General features: G+C 33.5%; 1 long non-coding RNA gene across 3 annotated transcripts in view; it reads left to right on the forward strand.

The window, feature by feature from the left end:
• LOC123000730 (uncharacterized) overlaps positions 1-25,738 on the forward strand; it is an 84,415-nt gene that overhangs the window by 29,819 nt on the left and 28,858 nt on the right. For all 3 annotated transcript variants that reach the window (XR_008957928.1, XR_008957929.1, XR_006408919.3), the window contains exons 3-4: positions 821-928; positions 22,728-22,852. This is a non-coding gene — a long non-coding RNA (uncharacterized LOC123000730). The remainder of the gene's footprint in view (positions 1-820; positions 929-22,727; positions 22,853-25,738) is intronic.

Consider the following 25,738-nt stretch of genomic DNA (forward strand, 5'->3'; position numbering starts at 1 on the left):
CTTCCACCAAGCACTCTTCCTACTGCACAATACAAGCATCTGCACTCTGGTTTAGCCATCCCTGTATGCACTTATAAATCATTCCCTGCAGCTTTTTAAACAGTTAATATACAGACTGTAGTGAGGTTAACTGGTAGATGTTCCCTTTCCCTTAACAGTTTACACTCATGATGTTAGGGTCCATGACTATATGTCTGTGGATGCCCAAAATCTATCAAACAACTTGGCAGTTACTCAGTAAGTACTGTTTTAAAGAAATTATACAATTCTGCAGTTGTCAGGCCTGGCTAAAAGTAGAACAAGTCTGATCGTCAGCTGAACTGGTGTGATGTGGACTGCAATTAATAATAATTTTCAAATTAATGAATGCATGAGTCATTTTCATTTAGTTAGAAATTTTATTGTGATAACTACAATAGCAAAAAGTTGATGGTTATCTGAATAATGAATTGAACAGTAATTCTGTCATAGTTCAATTGGAGTGAAATTGAAACACTTAATTGTGATTGACCTGTATGTATAAGAAACTAAGACTATCTGACACTGTGAGCCCTGATAAGAATATATGAGCCTAAGAAGAGTTTTTTCTTTAATAAAAGGAGATGTATCTGAACAGATAATGCTAGTATTTGGAATTAGGAAAACACAGTGAACTCAAATTTCTTGCTCTAAAAAACAGTGACCCCTCCTAAAATTTTGTCTTACTCATCCTAGGTAGTTAATAATTTAATTCATTTTTTACATTAATTAATCTATTGTCTCTCAATTCCTGTTATGACTGAACACATCTCTTTTATTTATAAAATTTCTGATCCCATAGGCATTGAAGATTTCCCCCTCCCCCAAACTGATGGAAAAAACGATATTGTGTGGGAATTGTGAGAATTTCTTGTCAATCACTGCAATGGTCCTTAGACAGTTAACCATCGTGAGTATAATAATCTTGGCCCGAAAAGATGTGTGTGTGTGTTGCTGATATAGAAGTGGATAACTAATTTAATAAAAGTTTTATGTGTTGGCTGGGGCACCTGGGTAGCGCAGTCGTTAAGCGTCTGCCTTCAGCTCAAGGCATGATCCCGGTGTTCCGGGATCGAGTCCCACATCGGGCTCCTCCACTGGGAGCCTGCTCCTTCCTCTCCCACTCCCCTGCTGTGTTCCCTCTCTCGCTGGCTGTCTCTCTGTCACATAAATAAATAAAATCTTAAAACAAAAAAGTTTTATGTGTTGGGACGCCTGGGTGGCTCAGTCGGTAAGCATTTGCCTTTGGCTCAGGTCATGATCCCAGGGTCCCACATCAGGCTGCTTGCTCAGCAGGGAGCCTGCTTCTCCCTCTGCCTCTCTCCCCTGCTCCTACTCTCTCTCTCTCTCTGACAAATAAATAATATCTTAAAAAAATAAAAAATAAATAAAATTTTAAAAAATAAAAGTTTTGTGTAGGAAGCTGATGTGGAGTGGATACTTACCTTATCCTTTCTTCAATCAGATGTTAAAGGTCTAATTTAATTTGGCTGTCAAGATGTGGGTGTCATGTGTCATGTGTCATAAGGAACACGGTGCTATAGAAGGAATGGCACAGTGTTCCCTGGGAATCAGCTTCAACTCTATTACATAGTATATTTTGACAGATTTAATTTTTTGAGGACTTAGTCTCCTTAACACAGTGTTTTGACCTGAACTCTGCAGGTGAGGATACCCAAAGGAATGCTTTAAAAAGCATCCTTTTTAAAAGAAAAAAATGTAAATGCCAATACATTTATTTAGCAAGTATTTAATGGCCATCTACTATGTACCAAGCCTGAGTTAGAGGCTTAAAACATTTCTTCCTTTGTTTCCTTTAAGTTTTATTAAAAAATCTGGCCACATTCGATGCTTCCTTTCCAAATTGTTAAAAAAAATAAATAAAAGAGATGGGAACATATCAAATATGTAAACATTGAGCTTGCAGTAGAGTGGCTGACCTGCCCAAAAATTAAAGGGTTATAAAGGTATCCCTCTGCTAATGCAACTTCAAATTAAATTACATTTGTGTCACATCACTAATTAAAGAAGTAAAGGAGTCAATCACTAATGTGCATTATTTCAGTAATTAGGCACAGTTAAATTGATGTACATATATATTTGAAATCAGTACTCAAAATGTTTGCTAAACTAAACAGAATTTAAAGACCCAGAAGAAAAAGCAATACTTTAAAAAAGTGAAGCTATATTTGTCTATTTATATAACTCCTGGCATATTTATAAATTTATATAAGTGAAGTGGGTTTATTAATCTAAAAATATAGGTAAATAATTTTAGGTGGTTATTTACATGAGAATTAAACCAATCCTCATATTAATAATATTACTTCAACAGGAAAGCATAGATCCAACTTATGGTATTAATCACATCTTTCTTTATACCTTTGTAGTATGGGAAAAAAGGCATATGTTAAAGAACTGCTTTCACTACGCTTGCACAATTATTTTGTTAAAATATATTAATAATCATTAAGTCACCTTTACTAGGTGAATACAGTTTGTGAATAAGATTTGAATGAGAAAGGAAGTATTGCTGAGATAACTTGCCTAGTAATGTTTGTTTTACCCTTGAAATAAAGGAAATAAATACATACAAAGTTATAAGCAGAATACATCCTATTAAATAGCAAGTGAAAGGTTCAAATTATTTACAAGTGTGTTTGTATTCAAAATTTGAAACAGAGTGTTCTCTTAAGACAGAATATCTGCACTTTAACATAAAATATAGAGCATGCTTTGTTTAATTATTTGCAAAGACTGGTTGTTTGGATATATATATGTATATATGTACACACACACACACTCTATACAAACACAATAATTACTGTAAGTTGACTTGAGAGATGACAGAAGAGAAGAATGAGTGTACAAAAACATTAATTAATATTGCCAAATGGTAAACCTATTGTGATTAAGAAAAAAATAGCTGTAACCCTACAATCAGAACCCTGTGAGGATAAAGAAAACCTGTGCATAGAACTTTACCAGTACATGATTTTTGGACAAAATTTGACTAATGTGGTTGGTTTTACAAACCCAACAAGAAAGAAACGCAGTTTGATGGTATAACTGCATTGCTATTGCTTTCTTTGTAAATATGTGAAATATTTTTTCATGATCAGGTTTAGCATGCGTTATCTAAAATATTTCATACCACCCAGGAAGAAAAACACTCTTTTTATGTTTCCTTAGCATTTAGGGTAAATCTCCATTATACCATCTATCGCATCCTCCAAATTCATTACTTGTTGTCTTGTTCTCCTGTTCTCTACACCTTGTCCAACAGAATTCTACCAATGTCCCCTTTTACCTTTGTAAATTAAATTGATTGGCTAAAAGGCATCGCAAAATAACATAGCCCAAACCTGATCCTTTTCATTCAAACCTGTTCCTAACTCAGTTTCCCAATCTCAGTTAATGTCCTCAAGATTGAGGAACTTTTATTCTTTATGTTTATATATATATATATATATATATATATATTTTTTTTTTTAAAGATTTATTTATTTGACAGAGAGAGACAGCCAGAGAGAGAGAGAACACAAGCAGGAGGAGTGGGAGGGGAAGAAGCAGGCTCCCAGCAGAGAAGCCTAATGTGGGGCTCGATCCCAGAACGCTGGGATCATGCCCTGAGACAAAGGCAGACACTTAACGACTGAACTACCCAGGCACCCCATATATTTATATATTTAAATGTATTCAATTATTCAGGAAATCCTTCCAATTAAATCTCAAATCTGTCACCAGCCGCTTCTCTATCACTATCACCCTAGTTCAAGACACCATTTTCTTCTAGCCAACAGACTATAAGGGCCTCCTATCTAATTTTCCTGCTTCTATTCTTGCAATCTTTTTTTTTTCTCAAGATTTTATGTATTTATTTGAAGAGAGAGAGAGCGTGCCTGAGAGCGTGAGCATGAGCAGAGGGGAGGAGGAGAGGGAGAAGGAGACGCAGACTCCCCACTGAGTGTGGAGCCCAGTGCAGGGCTCAATCCCAGAACCCTGGGATCCTGACCTGACCCAAAGGCAGACACCTGACCCACTGAGCCACCCAGGTGCCCCCTCTACTCTTGCAGTCTTACTCTGCATTCTTGTCATAGCAGCCACAGTGATCCTATTAACATTTACTCATATGATGTCACTTTATTTTCAACTTCAGCTCCTTCCATGGCACCACATGTCATAAAAGGTCCTATAAAATTTAGCCCTCTCTTAATTTTCTAACTTTACCCCCTAGTCCTTAGCCTTTGCTGATTCTACTCAGCCTCCTTGCTATCTCTGAGCTCTCCAAAGACCTCAAGGCCTTTACCTTACTTCCTTTCTCTAAAGTTTTCTTATGCAATCAGGCTGGCTCACTTCCTAAAATTCTTCAATTGTTTACTCAAATGTAATGCTCTCACTGAGACCTGATTTGACTGCCATACTTAGAATTATAACCACTCTCTCCAGCACACTCCATATTCCCTTCCTTCATTTGTTTGTTTGTTTGTTTGTTTTTTCCTCAAAGCACTTTATCACTTTGTAACTTACTACATGATTTACTTATTTATTTGGTTTAGTCTGTCTTCCTCCAATTGAGAAGAGATATTTTTGGTTTTGCTGTTCTTGTGTTGTTCCCTGATATATCCTCAGATAATGCCTGGAAAAGGCACTCAATAAATATTGATCAAATAAATGAATTCATTTAAATATATCCCTTAATACCCTACATCTTGAACCATTCCTTTCAACCACGTCTCCATATGGAACAACTGGGTCATCAGACATCACACTGAGATCATATTAGTTAGCGTTACCAAATGGATGATACAGAACATCCATGAGTCTGACTATGGACTTATCAATGTCAATGCTTACAGTGGTTTTGGGCAGCACACAATCAAGCATTTTTTCTTATGGGTTTATCATAATAATGTTATTCTTACTATAAGTCCTCAAACATCATTAAGGAAACAAATTTTGATATTCTTGAGTGGTTATACAGTCGACCAAAACCAGTGGTATAAAAAGACACAAGTTCTTTTATATCTATCTGCTTCCAGGTTGAAACATATTAGTCTTTTTGGATATTTTTAATTTGATAAGTTAAAAAGTTTCCCAAAATTCGGGGAGAGAAATATATTATTAATCCACAGTTTTCTTACCACCTCTTCAAAACAGTGTGTGTGATAGATGGGATAAGGCGCGCACTATTTGTTGCCTTGCTTCACTCCGGAGATAAATAATGGCTTTTGCACAGCACTTCTAACTCATCTAATTCAGTCTGATTTGATACTTCCATTGGGAAGTATAGATCATTTTGAATTGATTGCTTTGGGAAGTCTCAACAGATATTTCATATTCAGTGGATTAACATAAATAGCAGGCTGTGGTTTTACATCTTGTTCTAAAGGCCGACTATTATTTGGACCCAATGCTGCCCTATTTACCAGCAGAATGTAAAGCAGGATAGTCTGTAGAACACTGTGAAAACATAGGCGATAGGCTGTACTTATGAAAATTCTGATTTTATAGATCTGGCTATACACATCAATTTTAAAAGAAAACTAAAACTTCTTAGGTAATTAATTATAACCTATATTCTCAGTGAGGATCATAGAAGTAAGATAGGAATATAAACTTGGGAAAAATAATTTTGTATTGTCTGGCTCATTTCTATTTGTTCCTCCATCTATTTTTTGTTCCCTACTAGAGAAGTATCTGAAAGTTAAAATTTGTCCATGGTTTGATTAGGTAGAGCTAAACAGCAATCCTAGGTCATGACCATTTAGCTGAAAAAAAAAATGATACTCTTATATGGAATTTCTTAGAATAAAATTATTAGCTCGCAGGGAATCATTCTTATTTATATTATTTTATTTAATGAATATTTATATGTTATATACCATGTGTCAGGCTTTGTATTAAACTTGATGGATGAACAAGGAAGTCAGTTCCTAATTTCATTAATAGTAGTGGTAGAATGTTGGTTAACTTCGAGAAGTTAAAGAAGGGCCCTCTGAAGAGGTAATACATGTAGCCTGAATTGATTTATATCTTTAAATACATTTTACCTGTGATTTGGGAATGGATTTTTGGGGTCCAATAGGAAAAAACATGGAGAGTGAATAAAAGTTGTCTCTACTAGTGGACTAGAAAACACAAATACAGAGGGATAGGCATACATCCCTGACTTACCACTATAATAAATACGACAGGAACAATAGGAACTTACCACAATACAAACAGTAGGCCCCTTGAGACAAGTACTAGCAAGTGCTAACAGACCCAGAAACTATCATAAATGCTATAGTTTATAATTCATTTAATCCTTACTATACTCTTATTGTATAGATACTGTTTTTCTCTTTTTTTTTTTTTTAAGATTTTATTTATTTATTTGACAGAGAGGCAGCCAGCAAGAGAGGGAACACAAGCAGGGGGAGTGGGAGAGGAAGAAGCAGGCTCCCAGCAGAGGAGCCTGATGTGGGACTTGATCCCAGGACTCTGGGATCACGCCCTGGGCCGAAGGCAGACGCTTAACGACTGAGCCACCCAGGCACCCCTTTTCTCATTTTATACATAAGAACATTATGGCACAGAGAGTTTACCATTGAAAATTATATATCTAGTAACAGCATAGATATGAGCTCAGGAATGAAATAGAAAGCTAAGCTTTTAATGATGATAAAGCATCTATGATTTTACTATAATACTATGGAAGAAAACTAGCTAATTACAAGGTGTTTTGATCAAACTTTGCTTCATAGTGGACCCAATAGAATCTTGGAGTCATCTGTAATTATCTTCCCAGTTCCTGAGTATTTGCTGTATATCATTAATTCTAAAGTTGAAATGGAGAGGAAAAAGACCCAGTTTAGCCAACTCAATTGTGAAAGAGAAGTACAAAGTCAGAGGACTGACATTATTTCAAGAATTACTATACAGTTACAGTAATCAAGACACTGTGATATTGGCAAAAGAACAAATCAATGACATGTAATAAAGAGCCCAGAAATAGACAGATAGACAGCCCAGAAAGACAGATAACAGATCTTTGACAAAGGGGCAAAGGCTATAATACAATGGAGCAAGGATAGACTCTTCCACAAATGGTGCTGGAACAACTGGACATCCACATGCAAAAAAATGAATCTAGACACAGATCTTATACCTCACAAAAATAAACTCAAAATGAATCATAGACTTATATGTAAAATACATGACTATAAAACTCCTATAAGATAACAAAGGAGAAAACCTAAAGGACCATGGATTTGGTGATGTTCTTATAGACGCAAAATAAAAGGCTCCAACTACAAAATTAATTAGTTAATTAATTAATAAGCTGGACTTCAATAAAATTAAACTGTTCTGCAAGAGACAATGTCAAGAGAATGAAAAGATAAGTGTCATAATTGGAGAAAATATCAGCAAATGACATATCTAATAAAGCACTACTATAAAATATACAAAGAGCTCTTAAAAATAAGAAAATGAACAACTTAATTAAAAAATGGGTAAAAAACCTTAATAGACATCTCATCAAAGAGGATATACAAATGATAAATAAGCATATAAAATGTGATCAACATCTTATTACGCAATTCCAAATTTAAATAAATAAATGAATAAGTAAATGAATAAATGAATAAAATAACAACTACTACTACACACCTATCAGAATAGTCAAAATATGCAACTAAAATGATGCCAAATCCTGGCAGGATGTGGAGCAACAGGAAGTGTCATTCCCCGCTGAATTTTTGGTAGGTATGCAAATTGGCACAGTCACTTTATAAGACAATTTGTCAGTTTCTAGATAAGTAAATATGTGCTTACCACATGATCTAACAATTATACTCTTGGACTTTACCCAAGTGAACTGAAATTGATGTCCATCCAAAAACCTGAACATGAGTGCTTACAGAAACTTTATTCATAATTGTCAAGACTTAGAAGCAACCACGATGTCCTTCGGTAGGTAACTGGATAAAGTTGGTATATCCAGACAATGAAATATTACTCAGCACTGAAAAGATGGAAGCTATCAAGCCATGAAAAGACATGGAGAAAGCTTAAATGCTTGTTATTAAGTGAAAAAAGCCAATCTGAAAAATAACTACATACTATATGATTCTAAGTATGGGATTCTGGAAAAAGCAAAAGTATGGCTACAATGAAAAGATCAGTGGTTGCTAGAGGTTAATTGGAAGTAGGGAAGGAATACAGAGAACTTTTAAGCAGTAAAACTATTCAGTATGATACAACAATGGTAGATACATGTTCACTATAACTTTGTGGAAACCCATGGAAGTAAAACACCAAGAGTGAACCCTAATCAAACTGTGAATGTTGGGTGATAATGTGTCAGTGTAGGTTCATTGATTGTAACAAATGTAGCACCTTAGTGCTGGGTATCAGTAAGAAAAGCTGTATATGCTTGGGACCCCTGGGGTATGTTGGAAGACTCTGTACTTTTGGCTCAATTTTGCTGTGACCTAAGACTACTCCAAAAGAAATTAAGTTAATTATTATCTAAAAAAAAAAAAAAATCGTTCTGAATCCCATTTAACCACCAGGATGTTGATACATCACACAGACATACAGTGTTTCACTGTAAGTGCCCATATAGTATATCCTTTTATTGTCCTTAGAACATAAAAAAATATTTATAAAAGTACTCTGGTTTCATCCTCTTTTCCTATTTGGTTAGACCCATATCTACTTATTTTTTTCTTAACTGAATTACAAAGTATTTGAATAGAGCTCCTCTTAAAAATCAGCTGGAAAAAACTGACAGACAGATATTTGTACCATCTCATTTTCACAGCACATGACTTAGTTTAATTACACCCAACTCTGCGACTTTTAGCAATGTTTTGAGACATTTGGTAGTTTTTACTACCCTTGGTATCACTGCATGGTTCACGATAAATAAGCAATTTATGGTATATGTTTTTGGAACACTAGGGTGCAGGTTTTCTTTTTTTGTTATTATTTCTGGTTTTAAATAATCTTCCTTTTTAAAAAATATTATTTTTACTAAACAACAAACCATCTGAGGAAGTTTTCTCTCTCGAAAGTAACTTTTACTTTGCATAGAACAATTTAAGTTGAATAGATCTATGTCTGTTCTCCTCAGAACACACACTTTGTGTTGCAATGTCATATGAAAGTGCAGATTTTTTTCAGCTTAGTGACTCCTAGAACTCTAAGTTGCAGTTAACTTCTGATCTCATGTGGTGATATCAGTGCAGATAGCTAATGTGACAAACGAACAAAAAGGTTGAAGGTGTATGAAGTTTGATTTTATAGTTATAGCAATTAATATAATTCAACTGTTCAGAAATCAATTTTTTTCTAAAACAATGTAATTTCTGAATCTAAACCTTAGCTTTACTGATGGCAAGGGTTTCCATTAATTCGAAACAGGGTTCCTACTCAAATCCATTTGTTTCTCAGCAAATTTGACTCCATTATTTAACACAGAGTAAATTTTTTTGCCAATATTTCCCATCTTTACAATGATGAGATATTTCTATGAGTCTATCTGTCTTAATAGGCAAACCCCTTCAGCAATAGACAAGTGAGTTAACTCTCTGAGTTAAATACTGGCAGGCCAAATAGCACATCATCTTCCTAATTTACTCTCCCCAGTTCTGTGGATCCAATGAGATTCGGCCATTTGTTCCCTCAGATGAAGTTTATCATATCATTCTGGTAATATGCATCTTTTTGCACTCAGCAGACACTCACAATCTTTATTTCTTCTAACTTTTCTCTATCAAAAATTCCAGAAAAACCTTTGTTGCATCGCCACCTTGCCTTTTGGGTTCTGAGGGAAGCTTACTTATATGTAGACATATTATAATGCCCACCTTTCTCATAGATTGGAGGTGGAAAGAGAATGGTCTTTATATCATTTTTAATTCTCTTTTTGCCAAAACATTTATTTTCCTTGCATCTTGGAGTTGTTTTCTTCTTCCCTCAGGGCACAAAGACATAAAAACATAGTGCACAATGTTGTTTTACTAACCACATTTTTTTTTCTTTTTTGCATATAATTTTATGACAAGTTGACAAAAATTATTGTTTCAAACAAAAATTGCGTTTACTATACTGACTCTCATTAATAAATATTACAGAGATGATTATAAGCAGAAGAAAATTCATCTCATGGGAAGACTAGATTGCAAGAAGGACTAAGCAAATAAAATGATGAATATAAAGCATAAATGGTGATTGACAGGAAAAATAATAATTTCTTTTGAGTTTCAAAAGTTTTCAAACTAAAATTAATACACAGGAGGGGAGATGATGAGAATCAATTTGTTAAAATCTTTGTATTACTTGGAAATGAGAAGATAGATGCTGATTAACTTCAATTATTGAGAACAAAGAAAGCATTTAAAAATTTCTACAGTAAATATTTTTTAAATAGAATCATAGTGTTCAACTTTCAGGTGACTTGAATTAAAAAGTAAGTACAAAAAAATTCAATACAAAAAAATTAAAAAGAGCAGAAAAGAGGGAAAATATATATGGGAAGCCAGAGGGTGGGGGAAGTACAAATAAGATGGTAGACAAATAAGACAAACTCAGTCAAAGTAATACAAGTACATCTGTGTAAATACAAATAAATGTGTCAAAGAGGAAGGTATAACACATGTTTGAAAATATTACAAACTGATGGTGAAAATCTATAACCTGTGATCAGTGTAATTCATTCTGTTAACAAAAGAAAAAAGAACACATGATCATCTCAACAGATGTAGAATACACATTCAAAAAAAAGTCAACACTCACGCATGACTAAAATAAATCTCAGCAAACTAGGAATAGAATTTTTTTATTCTGATAACGTATCAGTGAAGGTCTACAGTACACCTTTTAATAAAATAGAGTTACTTTTCCCTGATTGAGAAATTAAGGATGCATAATATCACCTCAATACTTTCCTTGAGGTTCTAGCTAGTATATTAAGTTAACAAATATTAAGAGATAGAAGAGCCCGCAAATGAATAAAGTTATCTTTCAAAAATAATTTGATTATATTTTGTTAAAATTAACTAAAATTACCTAAGTAAATGGAGAACTACACCATACCCTAGCTATAAGATCTAATATAAATATATCAGTTCTCTCAACATTCATCAATAGGTTCTAAAAACCTAATGAAAATAGCACCGGCTAATGAGAATCTTAAAAGCTGGTTCTCAATTTATATGGCCTGGAGTAATCAAGACATTTTAAAAGACCATGAACAAGATGCAGTAAGAAATATAGTTTACCAGATATCAGACATTATCATAAAGCTACATTAAATAAGATAGTATCTTATGGGTACGGGGATAAATGATTTGATGAATGCATCAAAAATAGACCTATGTAATTAAATTTCTGATTTATGACAAAGCAGCAGGTCAGAGTGAAAAATATTTGCGATAAGATTCACTACATTTAAATTAAGTATATCTGGCTGTACAGAAGACATTTCAATACATACAGATAATAAGGAATAAAGAACTCCTAAACCAATGAAGAAAAAACACAATCCTCCTAATATAAAATGGGCAGATATTTTGAAAGGAATATTCCAAAACAAGAAACCTGTATGTCCTATAAGCCTGAAACTACTTGACATTAGTTATCAAGGACTTGCAAAGTAAACCCCATTAGAAATACACCAGCTTGGCATTTTAGAAGTTCAGTAATTTTAAGTGTTGGTGACAATGTGGAAAAACAGTAAACATCCACTGTAGAAAGTAGTGAATTTTCATAAATCCACTTTGGAACCCATTCTTGCGTTGTCTAGTAATTTTAAAAAATTAAATACTTTATAATGTATTTAATTCCATAGCTACATTTATTCCAAAGAATGACCTCTACATATGCACCAGAAAAAAAATATAAACAAAGTAGTAACCAAAACATCCATCAACAGCTATACAGAGAACAGATTGCAGATTGCAATACAATCATATATAGGATACCATATAGAATGAATTACTGCTTCATGAGACAATATTGATAAATCTCAGGAACATACTATTAACTAAAAAGAAAGTCTCAGAGTGCATATATACTCTAATTCTGTTTATCTAAATTTCAAAAGCATGCAAAATTAAATATTCTGTTGTTAAGGATATAAATATATATGGCAAAATCATGAAGAAGAAGAATACAGTGGCAAACACAAAAGAATGGTTTGCTCTGAGAAGGCAGAGAATGGACTGAATCTAGTACAGTATATAGGCTCTCCAATAGGATTAAAATATATTTTTTCTTAAGCTAGGTCATGAATACACTACTATATTTTACATCTTTTTCACCCTAATATCTAATTTAACAAATAAATGCATATCAATATAATATTAAATATTGGATATACATTTAATAATTATTCAATATTTAATAAAAATACTATTAAAACAATTTGGTTTTTTAAAATCAGTCAGAAAATTTGGCAGTGATAATCCAGGTTAGAAAAAACAAAACAAAACTAGCCTAATTTTTTTTTTTTTTTTTTTGAGAGACAGAGAGAGTGCACGTGTGTGTACAGGATGGGATGGAGCAGGAGAGAAGGGGCACAGGGAGAGGGAGAGAGAGAATCTTAAGCAGCCTTCAGCCTAACACAGAGTCTGAGGCTGGGCTCCATCTCACAACCCTCATGACCTGAGCTGAAGTCAAGAGTCAGATGCTTAATGAGATGCTTAACTGAGCCACCCAGTACCCATATCCTATATTTAATGGCAAGATTCAGTATTTCGTTTGGTTACATTGGTTAAAGTGAAGAATCTCTAAGAGGAAATAAAGAAGGATGATACAAGACCAACACAGTGTGTCAGATTGTACTGTGCTCAGACATCAAGGCTGGGAACTGTGACTTTGATTCTATAGGTGGTTGGAAACTGCATATTTTTCATCTACAGAGCTAATATGATACTAATGTATAATTTCTATTCAGAATATCAATAGTTAGGCTTAATCTTTTCAATGTTAATAAAAATGTTTAATAACAAAAGTCACCTAGCAGGGAAAAGAGGACTTGGTGGAATTGGAGATCAACTTTAGAAATTATTGGATTAAATTCTTTTAAATTCTTTTAAATCTTGCAAAATTGAACTCCAACCCCCCAACAGTCTCACAATTTCCACTGTGAGTAATCTTTGTTTTAGCAAGCAAGACTGGATGGGAAAAATAAACTGATGACGTTCAGTTACAGTGTAGAGTTCCCTTGGATCACAGTGTCTGCTGGTGGTCTTTTACCAAAGAGAAAAGGGAGAGCAATTCCCTCAGGCCAGTGGATAGTACCCTCCCAAGTGGTATTCTCGAAGGGCTCACATATGCATAGTAAAGATTACAGTACCTTGCCCTTGGCAAGAGCTTAATTCATTATGATTAAATTATATGTTATATCCTTTTCTGAACATTCAGGGATGAAATACACTATAGGCAAATCACGATAATTATTGACTATGTAATGAGTGGGAAAACTGCAGTCATAATAAATTATCCATCTCCAACTTCAGGAATTTATGATCTAAGAACTATATTATTTCAAAAATAATTTTAATGATGTATACAATATTGAGGAAATATATCATTTAAATGATGAATATAATTGTTTGCCCAGTTTAGAGGTCCTCTTCTCAGATTCCTCACCTAAACTATGGGGATCATACTCCCCAATCCAAAAGAGAATAACAAAACTGTTGACTCCAATATCCTTGAAGAATGAAAATGACAGTAAAATTCTTCAGATACAAACAATAGAATAGAAAAGAAAATCGCATGCTGCTTAAGCCGTAACTACAATAAAAGAATTCCTTAAAGAACCCTTCAGAAACACTAAAGTACAAATATCCATCTTTCAGTTCTTTAGTATTCTAGTCCTGACCAAGGACAAATAAAGACCAGAACATATTACCAACTGCTTTGTTAAAAGCTGAATCCCTCCCTTTTCTTTTGCCTGCCACAGTGCAGTCAGTTTCCTGAATGATAAACAAGTTTTTTTCACATGTGATCTGAATATATTTTAAAAGAAATTAAAAAAAAAATAAAAGTGTACTATTTGAAAAAAAAAATCCTGGTGATCATCATATTGCAGAAAAGTGTTATTTGTGATACTGTCTTGTTAGACATCGTAAGCATTAGAAATTAATTTTTTAGGCTTTTGTTCTCATTTAACTAATCAGAGAAAAAAATCCTATTTAATATTTAAACAAACTGTTTAAACATTAAACACCAAGTCTTTGTGTGTGTGTGTGTGTGTGTGTGTGTGTGTGTGTGTGATATATAACTGATATAAAGGCCCTGTGGGAATTGTTTTCAATTCTCCCATTCAATGTCCACATTGCCGATGCAGCAAGATGTAAAAATAATTTGTCAGCGTATGCCACTGCTAATTGGTAGAGGTAAAATCAATTGTAAATAACTCTTCATTTGTGTATATTTTGAAATACTATTGTATTTAAACAAATAAAAGTCATTCACACAACCATACACACACAATAATAATAACAGCAACAGAATCAGTGACAGTTAATTTTCCTACGGGGAATGCACTGCCAGATCTTCTTCTGGCTGCCTTCTGGTCTAGAAACTGACAGCATATTCATAGTCTTATTATACTAATCAGAAGTATCATCTCCTGGTTTTAGGAGCTATGTATCTATGATTCACTCACCAGATCTGGCCACACCATTGCTCAGCAGAGTACTAGAACCTGAACAGCCAGAAATTTTACTTTCTCCAGAGATCCTGCATAGAAATAATGTCTTTTTAGGTTTTAATTTTCTTTTCTTCAAAAATAGGGAATTTTGGGTTTGTTAGATTTCCCAAATAACACTAACTTTAAAATTTTCTTAGGGCTACATTCTACTTGTATTAATGTAACTCCATGTAAAAGCAGGGAGACCTTTTACAATCTCTTACTGATCTCACTAATTGATAGTAGAAGGAACTTTCTCAGGCCAGTAGTTGAAAGAAATGGTTAAAATGAGGTCGTTATGGGGATGCCTGGGTGACTCAGTTGGTTAAGCATCTGCCTTCAACTTCGGTCGTGATCCTGGGGTCCTGGGATCCAGTCCTGGGATCAGGTCCCACATAGGGCTCTCTGCTTGGCGGGGAGCTTGCTTCTCCCTCTGCCTGGAGCTTCCCGTGCTTGTGCTCACTCTCTCTCACTCTCTCTTTCTTTGACAAATAAATAAAATCTTCTAAAAAAAATGAGATCATTATGATATTCAGTATATGTTAAGTGTCACCGATACGCCAATTCCGAACTGTTTGGGGTCATGAAGCACATGGTTTTTAGAGCAAGCACATATTTGAGGAATGGACATTTTTATCACGTCATCCACAAAATGCTATTTACTTGTATTCACAATTGTCAACAGTCAATGTTATAAAACTATAAACAAAATTTCTACACTAAGAAAAAAGGAAAATCTTTTTTGTTAAATCTTAAATATTTTTATTTTTTGGTGCTTAGATTTTTAACTATGCATTTGATTGAGGTAAGTTAAAAGCATTTAAAATAAATTTAAGATTTTGCATTTCCTCCTCTAAACTATATAAGTTTGAAGCACAAATAACATGGATTGCCAGAGTTGCAGAGTTTTATTTTTGAGAGATTCAAAAGCATTCGTCAGGCACACGAAAATTAAAGTTGACCAAACGTATTTTGTCTCTAATCAGAGGTTATCAGTTAAATACTGGAGAATAAGGAAAGGATGAGGTAGGACTCCACCTCCGTGAGGTGAACAGATTGAGAACTGATAAAGCTAATTTAAAGTCAAGTATTATTTCTAATTCGATAAATATATGGAACAAATGATAACAAAGTGGGAGCAAGGAAAAGAAAAGAGGTTAAAATGTTAATACTACAATAAAAACAAAACAATAAAACAAATAAAGGAACAGAGAACAAATAGCTATCTCTTTGACTCTTTAATGAGCTATCAATGATAGGTTGTTATATCTACCATATGGAGGATATTTTCTTTATGTATAAAACATAATTATATTAATTTTTCAGCATTGCTATTATTAATTTCTAAACATTGACTAACACTACAAAACTGAGAAAAAGTTGAAGCTTAAATTTAAACATCAACAAAACAACATAGATTGGTACTAACAAATGGAGCACTTTAAACAAAGCCTTACTGACTTTAAATATTGTTTGTATCAGATCCTGTTAAATAATAAATAGCTTTCTATTGAGTCAAAGAGAAGTCCAGGTGTTTCTACCTTTCTTAAAAAGTGCTGCTAGAAAATTTTCCTTTTCATGGTACTAATGGATTCATATTGTGTAAAGAAGGCACTACTGTAAGTTAACTAGGTATTTGAATTTGATTCCAAATAGATAGGGTCTTAGCATTTGCAGCCAGATACGAAAATACAGCAATAACAAAATCTAGAAAGAGCACCAAAATCCATAAAAATTAGGTTTCACTATGAAAGTAAGTCAAGTGCATTTAAAGAAGTCAAATTTCCCTTTGGTAACTGCAATAATTTCATGTGATACAATTTATTAAAAATAATCATGTGAACAAGAACACTTTATCTACTACTCACCTATGTGAACTCAACTGAAATGATCAAAGGGATTTAATAATATTGCAAAAACCATAAATCAAGAAAAGTAGAAATAGGTATCTTCAGTCTTTGGCTAGATATAGCATAAATGGGAAACACGGAGATGTTACAAGAGGAAGTAAAAAGATGAGATAAAGGTGTAGGTCATTGAAGAAGAACAATCCCACTTCCTAGAAGGTATTGAATTATCTTCTGGAAAAAGCTCTTTAACATTCATTAAGTATCAGCATTATCCAGAATTGGGTGAGTCATTTCTTTTACAAGAGTTTGTTAGTTTGCATGTATTTGTGAATTTTCCAGCTTTCCTTCTGTTATTAATTTTTTGTTTCATGCCATTGTGGTTAAAAACATATATTTGGTATGACTTCAACTTTCTTAAATTTACTAAGAATTGTTTTGTGTCCTAACGTGTGATCTGTCCTGAAGAAGCTTCTGAGTGCACTTTAGAAGGTGTATGTTTGGTTGCTTTTCAATGGGATACTATGCATGTGTCTGTTAGGTCCACTGGATCCACAGTGTTGTTCAACTCCACTTTTTCCTGATTTTCTCTCCGAAAGTTCCATTATTGACAGTATGATATTAAAGTATCTTATTATTGAATTGTTGTCTATTTCTCCTTTCAGTTCTGTCAACATTTGTTTTACATTTTTAGCTGTTCTGATGTTTTGTGCGTATACATTTAGAATTGTTAGATCTTCCCGGTGATCTGAACTTTTGTCATTTTATAATGCCCTTTTTGTGTCTTTTGACAGTTTTTTGACTTAAGGTCTATTCTTTTAATTTAATTCTAGCCACCCCTGCTTTCTTTTGGTTACCATTTGCAGGGAATATATATATATATGCAGGGGTGTAAGCAGATAGGACAATTAAGACTATAGGGCAGCATTTAATATGATTTATACAAGCGTGATCACAGAGCAAAAGATACAGACCAGCAGAAGCAAATCCAAAATCTCTCTTGAGAATTCAAACTCAAGAAAATTCTTTTTTATAAACTAAAGCATGCTTCCCCCCTCCTATAATTTATAGTAAAGTTCTTAACTTCAAGACCACAAACTCCCATCTCATCTCTAGATGTTCTCAGAGCTGCCAAGCCCTACGCTAGTATTTACTTCATGTTTAGGATTTTTTTTTATTATAATGACATGATATAAAATGGCATTAGCATTGCTGGGGAATTTGTTGTGTATTATGTGCACTATAGCTTTGATGAAGATACTTAACAACTTTAAATGAGGTAATCTCTGTCAATTTCTCTTTTTGTTGGTATGGTTTAAATAAGCCCATCTCCATATAGCGCCATCTCTTTTTTTCCTCATTTGTCCCTCCCTACATGTTCTAGTAGACCTACATAGGAAATTTTCTTTAAATCAATTTATAACTTTAACTTCTTGAGGCCATTTCATCTATCATTAAAAGAAATCCTTACTCTGGTTAGTACTTCTTACTCAAAGGCCATAGTAATTAGTCGTACAAATATGATGATTAGCTTACTTTAAATTTTAGAATAGAAGTTATGTTCTAGAGGATGTATTTTTGCATATGCTGATACCAGAGTGTTTTGACTAGTCTTATAAATATTCTGATACCATGGAGAGCAGAGGTCAGCAAACTTGTTCTGTGAAGTGCTATATCCTCCACACCTTGGGCGTTTTTGAGCCATTTCATCATTGTTGCCACTACTCAACTCTGCCATTCCAAAGAGAAAGCTCCCATATATATTCTCAGTAGTGTTATTTCTAGTGAGGCAATTGTTAGTAACAATCAGTAAATTATTAGTAATATCTTAGCAAATATATTAACAAATATATAATATATAGCATCTGTGAATTAACAGAACATGGTAGAGCAAATAAATCCATCAGAAAATGGGGGAAATATATGGATAGGATGTCCATAATAGGAAACACGCAAAAGGCTAATAGTCATGTAGTGTAATATTCAACTTTACTAATGATCAGAAAAATACAAATCCAAATTAAAGTAACACTGAAGTAGCTCTTTTCCATAAAATTATGTTTTCTTTTCACTAAATTTAAAGATCAACCCTGTTCCCCAAACTGTATAATATTGGAGAAAAAAGATTATCATATATTTATTGTATTATATGAAACTGGAATAGCTTGTTTAGATGGCATTGCTAAAATAATGCAATTCTACTTAAGAATCCCATCCTATGAGAATAATATACAGAATATACAGAAACACACATACACACACACACAACACACTAATAAAACAACAAAAAAAAAAAATACCTATAATGTTTATCTGCATTAGTTTCCTAGGGCTGCCATAACAAAGTTACAGACTGCATGGTCTAAAGCAACAGAAATCCATAACCTCAGTTTTGAAGGCTAGATGTCCAAAATTAGGGCACTAGGAGGGCTATGCTCCCTGTCAAGCCTATATAGGAATATCCTTTCCTCATCCCAGCTTCTCATGCTGGCTGCCATTCTTTGGCGTTCTTGACTTATATCACTTTAATCTCTGCCTCTGTTGTCACATGTTTCCCCATGTATTTCTCTTCACATCATCTTTCTTTTTCTTGTAAGGACGCCAATCATATTGGAGTAAGAGCACACCCTACTCCAGTATGAATTCATCTTAACTAATTACATCTGCAATGACCCTATTTAAATAAGTTCGTACTCAGTGGGGGTTAGGACTTCTTTATCTTTGGGGGGAACAGGTTAGCCTATAACACCATTACTTACATATGTTCGATATGTCTAAAAGTGGAATACTATACAGCTAATAAAGTATGAGGCAAAGACAAGATATGCTAAAATGGAACAATGTTACCAATATATTCTTAACTTAGAAAGAAAGGAGTCATATATCATTATGTATAATTTGATCATTTTTCTTTAAAAATAAGTATATTCATATATTTTTACTTATGGATTTTATATAATTATGCATTATATGTATATAATGTTTAAAAATATACATATTTTCATAAACCTATTTATATATATGAAGGAAGACGCAATTTTTAAAATGCTTGAATATCATGCAACATGCTCTATTCAGTGTTTCATGAGTTGGGGGACGGGAAATCAAATGAAAGAGAACTTTCATTTTCAACTCTCCATAGACTGGGTTGGTCAGTTAAAATAAGCAACAAGTAGGGTGGATTACTTGATAATTTGAAACCACAAGCAATGAAAAAAGTAAATGTAACACCTATTATCAAAATGAGGCAATGTGTAAGTTAATTTCTTCCTCTCCCTCCAAAAGAAGGAAGGAAGGAAGGAAGGAAGGAAGGAAGGAAGGAAGGAAAGAGAGAGAGAAAGAAAAAGAAAGAAAGAAAGAAAGAAAGAAAGAAAGAAAGAAAGAGAAAGAAAGAAAGAAAACAGATGACAATAAATATATTGACAGAACAGTGGGCTTCAGTAGTAGCCAATGGTAGATTCCATTTATGCTTATCTAATTAAGAAACATTGATGTATTTGTTTATACAAAGTAGGAAGAAGAGCTTGAACATTTTTAATATTTCAAGAGTATAAATTGTGAAAAAAAAATTTAGATTCACAGTAGTCACCAAAAGCCCACCAGCTATTGATATCCTTTTACCTGTAATCTAGCCCTTTGACTAGGAAACTGACTCAAGGAAAAACTCAATAATATATGTAAAAATTGTATGTCTTTTGAGATTCATAGCAACATATAATCATGTGGGTATGTAACAATGAACACAGTAAATGGTGGTTGAAATATATAATCATTAAAATATTTTTCTGAATATATAATGATATAAGGACATTTATATGATATATTGTTAAGTGAAAAAATCATTTGGGGAAGTTTTATATTCAGCAACATATGCAGTACAAATACAGCACATTCAAACAATCTATCCATATCCGAAAAAATAGAAAAACAGACATAAAATATTAGCAATTATTACTGAAGGGATGGAAAATTGCTATTTTATGGTTTGTTCTTTGTTCAAACTACCCTTCTGTTACTCATTTTTTTAAAGCATGAAATACTCCTTACTTAATATGAAAAAATAAACACTACTTTTAAAGAAGAGCAAACTTGAAATGTTTTATTGATGGCTACCCCGTACAGATGTTCACTAGCAGCAAAGTAATAATGTATGTCTTTACTGCCATCCATATTTACCATTTATAAAAATAAATCAAAGCCCTCTACATTGTTGGATAAAATGAGTATCTTTTGATTTTGAGAGTCTATAATCTGGAAGTCAGTGCAGTTCTTGTTAAAATTGGCACTTCTGTAAGGCAAGGGCAGACTTGAGCAAAGCCAGGTCATGTTTTAATATGCATCAGGTTTCTCTCATCAATTCATTTTCTCATTAGTGAGTAAACACTTCTCTTTTCACATATTCTGCCAGATAACCTTTTAAGATTCATTAGCCATTTTATTTGTGTAATGAAGTTTCTCTACTGAATCATAAACTGCTTAGTTATAGATACTTTGCTTTCTACTAAAATTAAGAAGTTTAATAAATATTTAAGGATTATTAAAACTCTAGTCCTCTGCATAGTTGTGCCTTTGGCAGTCTCTGTTGAGAATGAACTTTTTTGCTCACGGTTTTCTGGACTTTTGTAATTTCTCTGGTTTTACATTTTACATTTCCTAAATTTTATCTAGGTGTAGAGTGCTTTCTACTTCCTTTTCTTGTGCTTAAGTATCTTCTTCAAGTAACTGAATAAATTTTCACTCTATTCTGAGACTCAGTTATGTAAACACAATGATTAGATGTGTTGAGAATAGATTTTAACCCATTTCCTAATTATGATCGAAAGTACTTGTATAGAAGAGTTCTATATACTTAAAAAACTTTTTAAGTCATTTTACTATTGTTTAATATGATAGGAAATATAGACAGATATGTAGAAATAAGATATATTTAAAAGTTTCTGCCCATTACTTCTTTGTTTTTATCTACTTCCATCAAAGATCCAAGAATCTTTTATCAAGATTTATTTACATGCACTATAGGGCCTTTTAAGAGGACAAACAATTGGGGTCACAGAGCTCATACTTTATCAGGCAGAGGAGGAGTTTTGTCTAGACCGGGTTTAAATGACTGAAGATGGTGGGTACCAGCAATTCCCCAGGGAAATTATTTCATGAACTAGCAGGTCTCACTAGCAGGAGGCACACTGCAAATAATGATTCTGATATTAATCTGTAGAAGAATTTATCTTGGTGAAGTGAGGGAAGATCCCTGGCTCAGGTCAAGTGAAAGTGTCTAGAAAAAAAACTTTAATCTATTTTAGGGGCCAATCCAAACGTTCCCAAGGAACAAATAAAATATCTCAGACGCTTTTCTGTCACTGGTGTCCATAACTTTAGCAGGGGAATTGCTACTCACGCTAGAGTTAAATTTACTTTTTACCTGTTTTATCTCTGCAAACTTTTGATTTTTTTCTGTAATCTTTTCTTTAAATACCTTGAGTAATTTTCCAAACAATTTTACATATAAACAGTGTTGATAAATGTTCAGTTTTTAGGGCAAATTATGTTTAAAAACTGAGACTTTGCCAATAATTTATTTAACACAGGTTCCCTGTGAGAATTATGATACAATATTTCATTAGCCAATAGCATACTGGATAATGTCTCTTACTGAGTCAATAAAGAACTAACATACTTCAAACCAATGATAAATTAATTATAGTATTCTAGGCAAAAGGGAGATGAAAGAAAAGTCCAAATTTAGTTGAGGTGTACCTTTCTATGAATTGGTTCTTGGTGGACTTGGTCATTTCAATTAAAAGCTGGGTTATTAGCTGGGGGCTTAGGTCCCTCACTGGTGGGGCATATCACTGGTGGGGAACTGCACTGGCATTAGCAAGCAAGGTGGGCTGCACTGAAGGTGATTACTCCACGGACCATTACAGAATTGCACCACTGCCTATGGGGAGTAGCCCTGTCAAGGCAGAAACAGATGTCCCTTCTCTTCCTAGACTGCCATTTAGTTTAACTACCTCTGTTAACCAAGAGTAGCCTGGCCACAGTGGGAGCAAGTTTCCCAGTAGCTGAACACTTGATTTGCTGGTTAAAGCTTTCAGTCTTTTATAGTTTAAAAGTCTGCCACTGCTGTTACAATGATGTCAATGACACAATGTATCTCTCTACTCCAGGTGCAAGAGTTTGATAAGAAAGTCCTCGCATCCAATTTCAGTACAATTTCACCAAAACAAGTTTAACTTGCAAACAGCTTTGTCCAAAACAAGCTTTCAAAACATGGATTTTAAATCATTAGCAAGTGAGTACACAACAATAAAAATTTCTTTGCAAAGTTAAATGTTTTGCTTCTGTGCTCTTAAGAAACCAGGACAATCATGGCTGCCAATAATTTGTTTTGTTTTTCTGTCCTCACTGCAAATTTGTCTTGCTATCTCTTTGCGATGGGTGGAAATGGATTTTCCTCAGTGTGGCACTTGAATATTTCACTAGACCAATTGTTGGAGCCTGAAAGTGTGAAGTAACAGCCATGCAGGGAGAAGCTGTTTTTAGGGCATTAGGAGACACATTGTCAAGAGCATCAGCAGAAGCAGACTGTGTTGCAGCTGTTCTCCTACATTATATAAGAGGATACCCATATTTTAACTCTTGGCTGTCACAAGCAATTAACAAGGAATGAAGAAAATAACTTCAAATATTCATAAATAACTAGGAACTTTCACACACTTTGAAATAGGCAATTATATACTTCACGTTTTCCTATCAAAATATTCAAAACTTTATACCATTTCAAGCAATATTTTTCAGACAATTTCTTTTCATTTATTTTTCCTGGTATACATTTCTATGCCTATGAAATATACTAGTAATTATTTTATTAGGAAATATATTTGTATTATTATAATATTTGATATACTGAGATATTTGTAGTAATTCCTCCATTGATAAGTAAGAGAAATAAGGAAGTGGATGTATAAAAAAGGTATTCAATCTTGCAAAATATACTGTTTATTAACTTTTACATTACTCATCAAATATAACCAATAGTGTTAGTGTGAAGCTCTTACAAGAGTCGAGAGTTGATGTTTGTAGGAAGCTGTGGATGCTATAAATCTAGTTTGTCGAAAAGGATATAATAGCATTTCAGCCAATGCACTAAAACTTAAACTTGTAGGTTTTGCCAAGCAAGCCATAAGACTTTTCAAGAATACAATCAGGTGATATTCATATGTAAAGAGAGATGTCAACAATATACTTTACTGTAACTAAAATTTTAGTTTACTGTGTCAAAATTTTAGAAAATTTTTCTAAAATTATAGAAAAATAAATATTTTGTAATAATTCATGGATTTTCAATTTTACTACTTTATTTTGGTTTAATGGCTGAGTATTGATTATATAGTTCTTCGCATTCTAAAGATGTATATACAACTATAGATTTTCATTTCTTCTTAGACTTAAAAATTATAAGAACAAAAGTAATTTAATCTTTCATTTTCATAACAACTAATTTTGTATGTAATTTTTTATAAAGACAATGAAATATTTTAAAACACATAACTTCTTCAGGTCTTTCTAGAGATCACTAACACAAGTGAAAATTTGTATAAATGCTCATATTGCAAAATATGGTCATTTTTTAATAAAAGGAAAATTGATTTGCTCAATTTTTTCAAGTTTAACATATTCAAGCAGCTTCTGACTAATATGGTAATATAAATTTACATAAATTTTACAGTTAAAAAAGAACATTAGAAAAAGCAAAAGCCAAAATTTTAATAGTGGAATAAGTGTAAGTTGATTTAGAAGAATGTTTTCCAGGGATAAAATAGCATATGAATGAATAATGTGTATCAGAGAAGAAATATTAGATGATCAGCTGATCTGAGATAAAGTAGGAAAATAATTTTTAAAGAATTGATTGGAGGGCGCCTGGGTGGCTCAGATGATTAAGTGTCTGCCTTCTGCTCAGTGATCTCAAGGTCCTGGGATCAAGCCCTGCATTGGTCTCCCTGCTCAGTGCGGAGGCTGCTTCTCCCTCTGCCCCTGCCCCTCCTGCTGGTGCTCTCTCCCTCTTAAATACATAAATAAAAATCTTAAAAAAAAAAAAAAAGAATTGATTGGAGCCAAGCTATGGAGGAATCTTTCAGTGAAGTTAGGGGCCTGATGTTTTAGTGTGATTAACCAAATGTTTAATGTATAAAATAATAGGAAGGATGCTGTTTAGACATGTATTTCAAGTGCCCATACATTTATTGATGATAGTTAAGAAGGTTGTTAAGAAGCTAACAAAATTATTAATAATCTTAACATTTATAAACTTGTGTAAGTACTCAAGGATTTTTATTGCATTTTGATTATTTATAGCCAAAAAGGAAAAAAAATAGCATTTCAGTTTAAATATATGTATAAAAATTGAATTTTGAAAAAAACAACTTTGAAATTTAATTTTTCTGAGAGGACAGAATTTAAAAAAATAATTTTGAAACCTCTGGTTTTTATTCAAGAAATAAAGTTTATTATACTCACAAGCCTAGATACAGGAGGCATGGCATGGCATGCCACACAAGGTCACTGGAAACACACTAGGGTAGTCAGCAGGCACAAGACAGTGGTGGGAGGAAGGTTAGGGGAGCCTTTTTTGGGTTTTCTTTGGTGCATAGTGAACAGATTAGTAGTGGCTAGTTTGAATAATTCCTTCAGCCACTTTGAACTACAGAGATGGTTTCTAGCTGCCTAGTACCTGGCCCTGAGATGATTAAAGCAGGAAAATACCTCCTCCCGGTGCTGGGGCCGGAGAGAAGAGGCGTGGCTCTGGATTGGTTAGTGTGTGTACCATGCTCCCAGCTGGGCTCTTTGGCATGTCTAGAATTGGCTAGTCTAGGGACAGGCAGTCTCTTCTGGCCAGAAAGGTTAAGATATCAAAGTATCATAATATTCCTATACACACACACACACACACACACACACACACACACACTACAATTGGTCCTCTGATATTTTGACATCATATTAAGGAAAGTTTGGGGTGATGATAGTGGAGATTTTTAGAAAGTAGGGTACAAGTTGCCCTAAAGAGCATAAAAAACATTTATGGTGTTTACAGTCTAGCCCATAACTAAGTTTCCCATTTATATGACATTAGCCAAGAAGAAAAGATTTGAAATTTTAGGGGTTTCTAAGAATA

Source organism: Ursus arctos, unplaced genomic scaffold, assembly GCF_023065955.2.
Source record: "Ursus arctos isolate Adak ecotype North America unplaced genomic scaffold, UrsArc2.0 scaffold_10, whole genome shotgun sequence".
NCBI classification, from domain to species: domain Eukaryota; kingdom Metazoa; phylum Chordata; class Mammalia; order Carnivora; family Ursidae; genus Ursus; species Ursus arctos.